The sequence below is a fragment of the Capsicum annuum genome, chromosome 6 (genome assembly GCF_002878395.1).
Source record: "Capsicum annuum cultivar UCD-10X-F1 chromosome 6, UCD10Xv1.1, whole genome shotgun sequence".
Taxonomy (NCBI): domain Eukaryota; kingdom Viridiplantae; phylum Streptophyta; class Magnoliopsida; order Solanales; family Solanaceae; genus Capsicum; species Capsicum annuum.
Window position 1 is genome coordinate 185,736,178 of NC_061116.1, and position 10,950 is coordinate 185,747,127.

The 10,950-nt window shown below is 33.0% G+C and overlaps 1 long non-coding RNA gene across 1 annotated transcript in view; it reads left to right on the forward strand.

The window, feature by feature from the left end:
• LOC107874869 overlaps positions 1-3,550 on the forward strand; it is a 16,171-nt gene extending 12,621 nt beyond the window's left edge. Inside the window, exon 2 of the long non-coding RNA XR_001675627.2 lies at positions 3,101-3,550. This is a non-coding gene — a long non-coding RNA (uncharacterized LOC107874869). The remainder of the gene's footprint in view (positions 1-3,100) is intronic.
• The last annotated feature ends 7,400 nt before the right edge of the window (positions 3,551-10,950 follow it).

The following is a 10,950-nucleotide window of genomic DNA, read 5'->3' on the forward strand; positions in this document are numbered from 1 at the left end:
GTTCAATACTCAGTATTGAACATATATTGAAGAATTAGAAAATTCTTCATGAACTTTAATGTTGCTTGTTCTCATGATAAGTTGGTTGGACCAACTAATTTTGGGATTGGATCCCTCAAAATCCGAAAAGAATAAAAGGTGAATAAGGGCCCGTTCACCTATCATGTGATATGTTAAAAAGATGCATCAATAAGATGATCACATGTACATTTATGGTCAACCTACGTTTGACATTCATAAAGTTACTTAGTCAATATAAATTGAGCATAATTTTCAGATTGTGTAATCAAGATAATTCATCTTGATGATGATGGTTTAACATTGAATGCCTTCCATAAATAGTTGAATATTGGTATGAAATATGATATATTGCATATAATAGCACTTGTATGCATTAGACCAATATATTATGATGTGCGGTATACGATTAATAAATATATCATGATGCACAAAGATGGATTACTCAAAGAATATGAAGGATATATGTTAGTTTTCCTAACATAAGGGGGAGATTATAAACAACTATGAAATATGTTAGGAATTATTATCAGATCCTCATTCAAAAGATAATTCAAGTCAAATGCCGAAAGTATCTCATATTTAGCTGCAAGTGCTCCTATTTTATGTCCTTAAATGATAAAGTCAATGCATACGTAAAGTATGATAGACCACTCGGTTTAAAATGAAATAATCCTTGAAAAGGATAAGGAGCAAATAATCACCATAAGAAGGCAATGTGCTCTTGAAAAGCCTACGACATAACACTTCATGAAACCTTATGAGAAGTTCAGGTACTTGAAAATAATGAAGTGATGAGATCTCAAAATGTTATGTCACATTGTGAACCGATGTAAAATGATATATCATCGATGATATCTTTGATACAATATTGACGTAATATTGTAAAAGATTACGAGGATTTGAATTCTACGTTTATTTAAGCATGCTGATGTAGAAACATTTATCAAGTGACATGAAAGGATGTATCTTGATAAGCGTAAAACTTATTTAATTTGCAGTCCAGACACTTGAAGATGTCACACATGAAATGTTGAATATTGTCACTTGACAAAATTTATATGAAATTTTTTTTAAGGATTCAAAATATAAAAGTTTTTGGAAAACTTATTGATAATCCTCATATTGTATAAGCTTGTAGCTTGAAAATTATTGAAACTCTTGGAGGGTTTTCAAAAGCAATAAAAGTATTTTCTTAAATGAGAAACATGCAAAAATTGAATAAGGATCCATTCCGACCTCAAGAAAAGAATGAGGAACTCCTTAGTTATGAAGTACCATATCTTAGTGCAATTGATGCACTAATGCATCTTGCAAATACTACAAGGCCTGATATAGCCTTTTTTTTAGTTAATTTGTTAGTAAGTTTGCAGTCCCAATCTTATTGATCATGTTGATTTTGGGTACTTATCTGACCTACATAAAGCTAGATCTCAAATAGGCTATGTGTTCATATGTGGTGGTACTGCAATATCTTGGACATATACAAAGCATTCTATCGTAGCCACTTCATCAAATCATGCTAAGATAATAGCTATTCATGAAGCAAGTCGAGAATGTGTATGGTTGAGGTCCATGATACATCTCATTCGAGAAAAATGTGGTGTGAAATATGACAATCTGCCCACAATTTCATACGGAGATAATGCATCATGCATCGCACATCTTAATGGAGGATTCATAAAAAGAGATAGAACGAAGCACACTTCATCAAAGCTTATCTACATATATGAGCTACAAAAGAATGGTGATATCAACGTGCAACAGATTCGTTCAAGTGAAAATGTGGCTGATTTATTCACCAAGTCTTCTCCAATTACAACTTTTATGAAGATGGTGCACAAGATCGGGATGCAAAGGTTCAAGGATTTTCTCATTAAGGGGAGTTAATACACGCTGTACTCTTTTTCCCTTACGAGGTTTTGTCCCACTGGGTTTTCCTTGTAAGGTTTTTAATGAGGCAGCCGATATGCGTATTGTTAGAAATGTGTACTCTTTTTCCTTCACTAGATTTTTTTTTCTACTGGGTTTTTTCTAGTAAGGTTTTAACGAGGCACATTATCTATCTAGACATTCAAGGGGGAGTATTATAAATGTATTTACATTATAGTGAATGTCTATCAAGATCTCATAAGATCTAGTTGATATCTATTAGGATTTGATGTATTTGTCTTTTAGTGTGAAACTAGGGGCAAATTTTCCCAATAAATAAAAGGACTTCCTTTATTGTAAATCACTCCATCAAGAGATCCCTCGAGAGAAATAAGAATTACTCTTTCTTGTCTTTCTACTTTTCTTCTTGTTCTTTATTGTTTTATAACAATAAGGAAATACACATTCTATATTAATTTACAGAACTGTACTTGTTAACCCTTGGACCTTTTTAATACTTGCTAGTTGGACTTGAATTTCAAATAAATCTCACCAATATTTTACTAGGCACAACAATCTCGATTAAATCCATCTTATTACTACTTCTAGGCTCTAGCTCATGGACCCTTATGGAATCAACAGGGTCCACAATAGTTTAAACTGTTGATTTGGTGTACTAATCAATGCTAAAGAAGTATAAAATACGAATTTTATTTTCGTAATTTAAATAACATTAATATATACACGTTTATATAATTTCATAAACCATTCTTTCAACCTCCATGCTTCCGATCCAGTGTGACTACTAGTTGAAATAATATGTAGGTAAAATCCAAATGTATGAAGCTCTACTAGCAGGACATTAAGACAAGTTGTACACTAGATAAGGCAGAAATATGGGGAGAGGGGCCTATAAATTAGTGGCCTTTGATGAAGCAAAATATTGCACTTCCATAACACATAGTTCTCTTATACGTATCCTTCTTAGTAATACTCCTATTGTCATGGCTCGCAATTATTCCTTTTATTTCACTGTGGTACTTTCGGTGATGTCTGATATTGCCTTTTTCTATAACTCATTATACTCTTATTTCATATGTTTTGATGTAGGTTTAATTTATTGCATATGTCAATATATATGTTTCATCTTTTATACATTAGAATAACAATGGTTGTAACATATTGATTTTTTTTTCAATGGATTATATAGTTTATTTGACTCAGTCTCCAAGTGTAAAAATAGCTGTTGCAAGAGACATGTTGCGGACTGTAACAGAACTCAAATCAAAACTAGATGGTTATAACTTGATGGCTTGCGGTGGATACTGTCGACAGTCCAGCAACTGCCGTAGTGGGGACTGTCCCCGTTGTCTCTACGATGTTATTAAAAAAAAACCTATAGCTGCCGTTCATAAAGGATCATCGATGGCCAACACAATATGAATTATGTTGCTTCTCGTTCTAAATATGAGATTATGTTTGTGTGGTTTATTGTCTTTGATTTTGTGTTTTCCTTTTCTCATTTACTATATAAAATAACTAAGTTCTACTTCTACCTATGGAGGCAGGACAATGTCGGATGTAATATATATCAAGATTTGTTGTGTTGGTCTCTGGAGTACATGTACTTCTAATTTTGAATAAAATCCTACTTATGCAAGACTTGTTGAGGTTGTAGGCCATCGAGATAATTCACCTTTCATTGTTCGTGTTGCATTTTACGGGTCATGGGTCGCCATGTACCGATCCAATCCGACCCGACCCATTTTATTTATATGAGAAGAAAGATAAAGAGTTTATCTATACCTACATATTTGAAATCTTGGAGGGGACAGTTACAAAGAAAAATTTTGAACTTCCCCCTTATATATTTCTAATTCTTCTTCTTCAATAAGGGTGACGAAAAACAACAAAAATAAAATTGTAAACAAGAAAATAAATTTCTTGCTTGACATAAACAATAACACCCAAAAGCAAAGGCATTTAGTTTGTGAATTTAAACTTTGTTTCCTATTGATTTGAAGATTGGCTTGGGCCATTTATTTTCAGTAGCAAAATCAACCACTTTCGCTGCATCATATCAAGGTACACAATCTTATTTCGCTCCATTTTTTCTAACAACGGCATCAGAGCCTGGAAAAGATCGAACAAAGATTTTAATTTAATCAAGTTTGATCTGATCTGGTTGAATTGCTCTGTATTGCATGTTAATTTCGTCGGAAGAATATTTAGATGAAATTATTAAATTGAAATGTGGATTCACCTGTTCAAAATAATAGCGCTAAAATCAGAATTCGAAATAGATCTTTTTTTTTTTTTCAAGATCTATATTTTCTTCCATCTTTTATGAAATTGTGTGGAGAAAACTATTGCAACATATCAAAGTGTATTAATCTATACTATGTTTCTCCAAGCAGATGAAATAAAAATTATTTTTTTGATAATTTCTTTTGGGAGAAGAGATGAAATATCGTGTATTAAATATTGAAAGAGGAAGAGGTGATTTGCACTCTTTATTAAATTACTTGACAAAAAAAAGTGAGAAATGTGTAATATGAACAGTGTACTGCAACCGTTATTAAAAGGGCGTCATATTTTTTCCACTAATCATTAATATTTTATGTGCAGTGTATATATATGTTTCTTTATTTTCCTTATTCAAAGACACTGGAACGCCATAAAAATTACTCCTTCGGCACCAACTTTAACGCACTTACTCTTTGCAGACGACCTTATCCTATTTGTGAAAGCAAACATTGAAAATGCAAATTCTATCCTATCAGTTTTTCAAACCTTCGGTGAAATGTCTGGACAAAACATAAACTTCGCAAAATCTAGAATTTACTTCTCCAAGAATACTATCCCACCAGTCACCTTATCCATCTCGTCTATTCTCCAAATCCAGGCAACTACAGACTTTGGAAAATATCCTGGTCTCCCAATGACCAACCTCTATCCTACAAAGAAAGATTACCAATTCATCATTGACAAAATGAATAGTAAGCTTAGTGGTTGGAAAACCAAGTTCCTATCCATAGCTGGAAGAACTATCTTAATCAAGTCTGTGCTAAACTCCATTCCCACTTATGCTATGCAAATTGATACGCTTCCCACAAACATTTTTGAAAGCATCGATAGAATTCAGCGTAACTTTCTTTGGGGTTCTACTGATGATAAAAGGAAAATACACCTAGCGAACTGGCACCTTGTTACTAGGACAAAGAATATTGGTGGCTTGGGGATTCATACAGCTGAAGGAAAAAACTCTACGCTAATTTCGAGCCTCAACTGGAGACTCATGAAGAATACCTCTCATCTTTGGGTAAAAATTCTCCAAGCAAAATATAAGAATCGAATTTCCAATAATATTATCTCCCATAAACCATCCGACTCCTACATTTGAAAAAGTATCAGCAGAAACAACCCCATTTTCCGCAAGGGTGTATCTTGGAATATTGGAAACGGAGCAAACATAAATTTTGGCAAGATAAATGGATCTACAATAATAGCAATTTTCTTGACCACATTCAATCTCCTCTATCTTTAGAAGACTTTCATCAGAAAGTTAGCCACATCCTTTCTCACGGGGTTTGGAATTTCACTGCTATTTTTGCTATAATACCTACGGAAATACAAAATCATATCCGCAATACTTATGTAAAACAAACCAATCCTAGAATTGATTCTTTCTTCTAGAATACTTCTCCAAAAGGAAACTTTTCCTCAAAGGACGCTTATAATCTCTTCATGCAATCTTCTTCATCTTCCCCTCAAAATACATCCTTCAAAATAGATGATCTTAATAACAAATGGATCTGGAAAATTAACTCCTCTAATAAAATAAAATATTTTCTCTGGCTCCTTAGGCTAAACATGCTCCCCATTGTTGCCAACCTCTATGCAAGATGTATTATTCATTCTAGCACTTGTTCTTCTTGTCCCAACACACCTGAAAATACTGAACACACCTTTATCTCATGCCCAAATGCATCCAAAATCTTGGAGCATTTTAATTTCAAACCAACTTCCACCAACTTCATTAGGGATATAACAAACTTCTGTGCCTCCAACACTCTAATCAAACTACATAATAGTAGGTTCGTTCCCTTATCTGTTCTAACCCCCATCATCCTTTGGACCATTTGGAAAAATCGTAACTCCATCACCTTCAACAACCGACATTCCATTATTCCCCCAAAAATTCTTGAATCTAATACTTTAGAATATTACTTTTTGGGGCTTGCAAAAATCCCTCTATTCCTAAGAGAAATGCCTTAACTATTAAATGGAATCCCTCGTCAATAGGTTGCTATAAAATCAATGTAGATGAAGCTTTTGACTCTTCTAACAACAATGGTGGAACAGGAGGAGTTATTTGAAACCATTCAGGCATTTGGATTGCTGGATTCATGCATTCACAAAAAACAATCTCGCCTATCCATATGGAAATGATGGCTCTACTGCATAGTTTAAAGTTGGTTATTGACAAGAATCTATTGCCTATAATAGTAGAAACAGACTCCCAGGTACTTATCAATATACTACAAGACAATAATCAACATTATTCACACATCTTATCCGATTATAGGTCGCTCATCAGGGAGCTGAATGAACCAAAACTCCTCCATGTTTACAGAAAAGGAAATATGGTGGCAAATGAATTAGCGGTGAATGCAAGGCGTAACATGATGTCCATGGTTACTCAACAACATCAAAAGATAGGAAGAAATGTTCTCACATTTGATCTTTTATGCTCTTTTAAAAGACATTCAATCAAATGACACTACATGTCTAGTTCCTTGTCTGTAATGAACCCTTTTATGCTTTGAATAAATGATCTCATTCCTTAGCAAAAAAAAAAAGTGTCATGCACGTTCTTCTAAATATTAATATTTTATGTGATGTAAATAAAGTGATGTGTATTTTAAAGAATTTTCTAGATAATCTTTGTGGAAAATATGAAGAACAAAGGAGTATAGAAGTGAATATCATGTGCAATTTTTTTAAACGTAATCTGCTCCTATTATTTTTTTGAAATATTATGACTTTCATGTGATTGTCTATTTCAAAATTAATACTATTATTTTCTTGTCTTATCAAGTTCCTTAAATCTCTCTGGCAGATTTTGCCTTCTACAATAAATTTGTAACTTAATTTGTCATACTAAGTGGTACAAACATTCTTATTATTTTTTTGTTTCTATTTCTGACATGGTTGAATGGGAAAAAACTCGTAGCATTTCAAATAGGAGCTCTGAATGTCGAGCAAAGAGACAAAGTGAAAGATCACAGCGTCAACAGACATATTTTCGAGGTCGTGAGATCATACAAAATAGTGTCCTCAGGACTACACAAAATTTATTATGGTATGAGAGGGCTATACGAAGGGAAAAACAGAAGAAATTAAAAGAGTTCCAAGTCTTTTAAGATGTACCCAAGCATTACAGTTGCTAATTTTATCCGTTTGTTTGAATTAAAACGTGTAGAACTGAAAAACTATGTAGAAATCTTGGAGTGGAAAGCTTTAGATATTTTAGCAAATTCTCTCTGTGATCCATTAGAGGAGATTAATTAAAATTTATCATGAGATTTGGCCTAGCGAGCCTTTTTGGATGTATATAAGTTGTTTTGAATATTTATGAGATGATTTTTATCTTTGAATTGACTTGTAATTTGAAGTTGTTTGTTAACTTTATAAAATATACTAAGTTGTTTCTCTTTTATATGAATTTTATTCATTTATGTGAGTTTACAAAGACTTAATTGAATGTTATCATTGTAACACACATTAAGAAATTAATTTCTACTTTTAGTCAAATATTTAGTTCATAGACGATGATGGAATTCTTAAGTGTCCTTGCAATTTTACACTAAACATGAAATGTTTATGTGAAATGATTTGCTTGAATGTGTAATTTGCATGCAAAATTAATAAAATACTTGTGTGATTGTCTCTTAATAACAAACATGGCATCAAAAAACATAATTATCAGCTTGACCAAAGGAGAAAAACTAAATGGCAACAACTACGACATTTGGAGTTGCAAAATATGGTATATACTGGAAGAGAAGAGGGTAACACTACATAATACAAAAGATACCTTGAAGCTTATAAGGCTTGAAAAAAGTTTGATTCTATTGCACGTGGAATTATTGGAAGTTCTGTGGTTGAAGACATCACTCATAAGTATGAAGAATTTCTACTGCTAATGCCATTTGGGAACACTTGCGAGGAATATATGGGGCTACTTCTATCACCCACATCAGACAATTGACTATCAAATTTTACACTTACAAGAATCGTCATGATAAGAACATCAAACAACACCTTAGGGTGATGTCAAATATGATAGCTCAACTTAAAAGTGCTAGTCATGTTCTCTTAGATGAGAAACATGCTCAAGCAGTGATCCAGTCTTTTCCCAACAGTTGGGAACACTTGAAGGTTAGCATAACCCATAATGATAGTATCAAATTTTTTTCTGATGTCGTCCATCATGTTGAACTTGAAGATTAACGGCTTTATCACAATCCAATTTCTCAGGTCGTGATAGTGCCTACTATGAACCATTAGTAGGCAAACCAAATCTGCAGTTCAGAACGGCTAGTAACGAACTACTCAATAGAATAAGGAAATTAGAATGTGGAAAAGTATAACAAAAGTGCAATTACATAAATAAATCTCAAAACCTGGCAATATCAGTACAAGAGCTTTTAATATAATAAGAGTACAAAAGTGAAATATCAAAGGAAATACACTGATACAATTTATCTCCGAATATAATATAGAGACCAGTCTAATACATAAGAGGGAGGAAAGTAATACTTCAAATATCGGTAGCTCATTCTGTATCTCCTAACAATGGCTTCTCCACATGATGCATACATCAATGGAAATACCCGTACCTGCAGGCTGTAAAAGTATAGTATGAGTACCAAATGAATGTTATGCAGTAGGCAAATGCCAACTGAGCTCCAAAGATAAGGCAGATATATACAACATATAAACAAAATTAAAACTGCATCCAAGAGTCCAGAAATCATATAACAAACCAATAAGATAATAAGGAACAACTATCCTATTCATGTCCAATAGACCAATATAATAAGGCTAAGTAAGTAATAAGGGTGCAATATATTATTCAAGCCATACTTAGGAAGCTCAACACTATACCGTATATCCCTAGCTAATATATGAATAAAGAGAAAAAGAAGAATATATAATTATATAAAAGGCCAAGGAGCGAATAAACAATATGAACAAATGAAAGAAGGAATATACGGTAGTCCCATAGCTACATATATCTAGATATATATATACATATAGTTATGAGGTCAACTCAAAGCATATCCTAAATCATCACGTGTTCATTTTAAGACCTCAGTATAATTCTAGCAGGATTTAATACTATCATACTCAAGGTTTCTAATCCACATGACTAGACATGAAATAATCATGCAGAATAATGCAATCGTAAGTTAAAAGAGGCCAAAAACATAACTCAAAGATCGATACCGAATCAATGACCAATCTGTCATAAACTAGCCACAAAAATGATTATAACAATGATAATAATGATATCAATAATAGCATGAATAATCTGCTATTTCAGATAACCAAATACCTAGTCGATCTTATGCATACCCCCACAACCCCAAGCTCGAAAGGCTCAATTAACATACAACAACATAAGGCATATTCATCACCCATATCTATGCAGTTGTCCCATACCAGCTGGTAGACATAGGCACATACTAGTGATAGGCGATGTGCATGCAAGAATGAATGGAAGATACACAATCAACATCACAATCTCATCATCGTAACCATCTCCATCATCATAATCAACCTCCGGCCTTGTTGGGTATCAATATATCATCATAATATCCTCCGGCCTTATTGGGTATCAAACCATCATAACAGTATTCGACGGCCTTGTCGGGTATCCATATCATTATAACAGTATCCTCTGGCCTTGTCGGGTATCAATATCATCATAACAACATCCTCCACCATTGCCGGATATCAATATCATCATAACCATCAATACATATATATAGATATATAATAAGTGCATGGACTCAAGCCATGGCTAAAAGAGTGTAAATCCATAAGTTTGTTGCCCAAAATAATCTTCGAGACTTAATGACTATAAAATATAGAAAAGGTTGGAATATCTCACGACCGAAGTAAATAATAGTGTCAATTCATGGACCAAAATCTATCTCGGTCAAATCTTTAAAACAATATTTTTAACCTCTTTTATATGTATAAATGTCCCATTTAGTTGGGCAATTATTATATTAAAGAAATCCATTGTTAAGGTAAAAAATGGGTTTTAACCATATTTAGGAAAAATATTGATAAGGTCATATTTCAGCTAGGATCACATCAATATTAATATAATAGTTATGAAAGTACCAATCTATACATGCCATCACCAGTATTCAGTTAATGAAACCATAAGTAACATAAACATATATGTATCTATATTCTACAACCATATACTTTACAAGGATAAATACTTTTCGGATATCCAACTAATATCATAACACGTCCCTTGACCCAATAATATGTCAGAAATAATCACAACATCATAATCACAACCTTAAGCCCATATACATATCCAAAACTTACATCAAAAATCATATTTATAAGCCGTAGCATATCTATAATCATCTCACATATAGGAGGCATCTCACATCGATGAGGCATAATATCAATAAGCATATCACATCTGTAAGAGATCTCATATCTATAGGTCATACATCATGACTATGAGGAATATCACCTCTTTAGGACAATTATCATATCTAGGAGGAATACTATCTCTATAGGCCATATATCGTATCTAAGAGTAAATAGCGTCTCTATAGGCCAAATAACATGTTTAAGAGGAAATAACATCTCTAAGGGCCCAACATCATGTCTAAGAGGAAATAGCATCTCTAAAGGAACAATATCGCATTTAAGAGGAAATAACATCTTTAAAGGCCCAATATCGCATCTAAGAGGAATTAACATCTCTATAGGCCATTAATCATAATCCAAGGAAAGTCA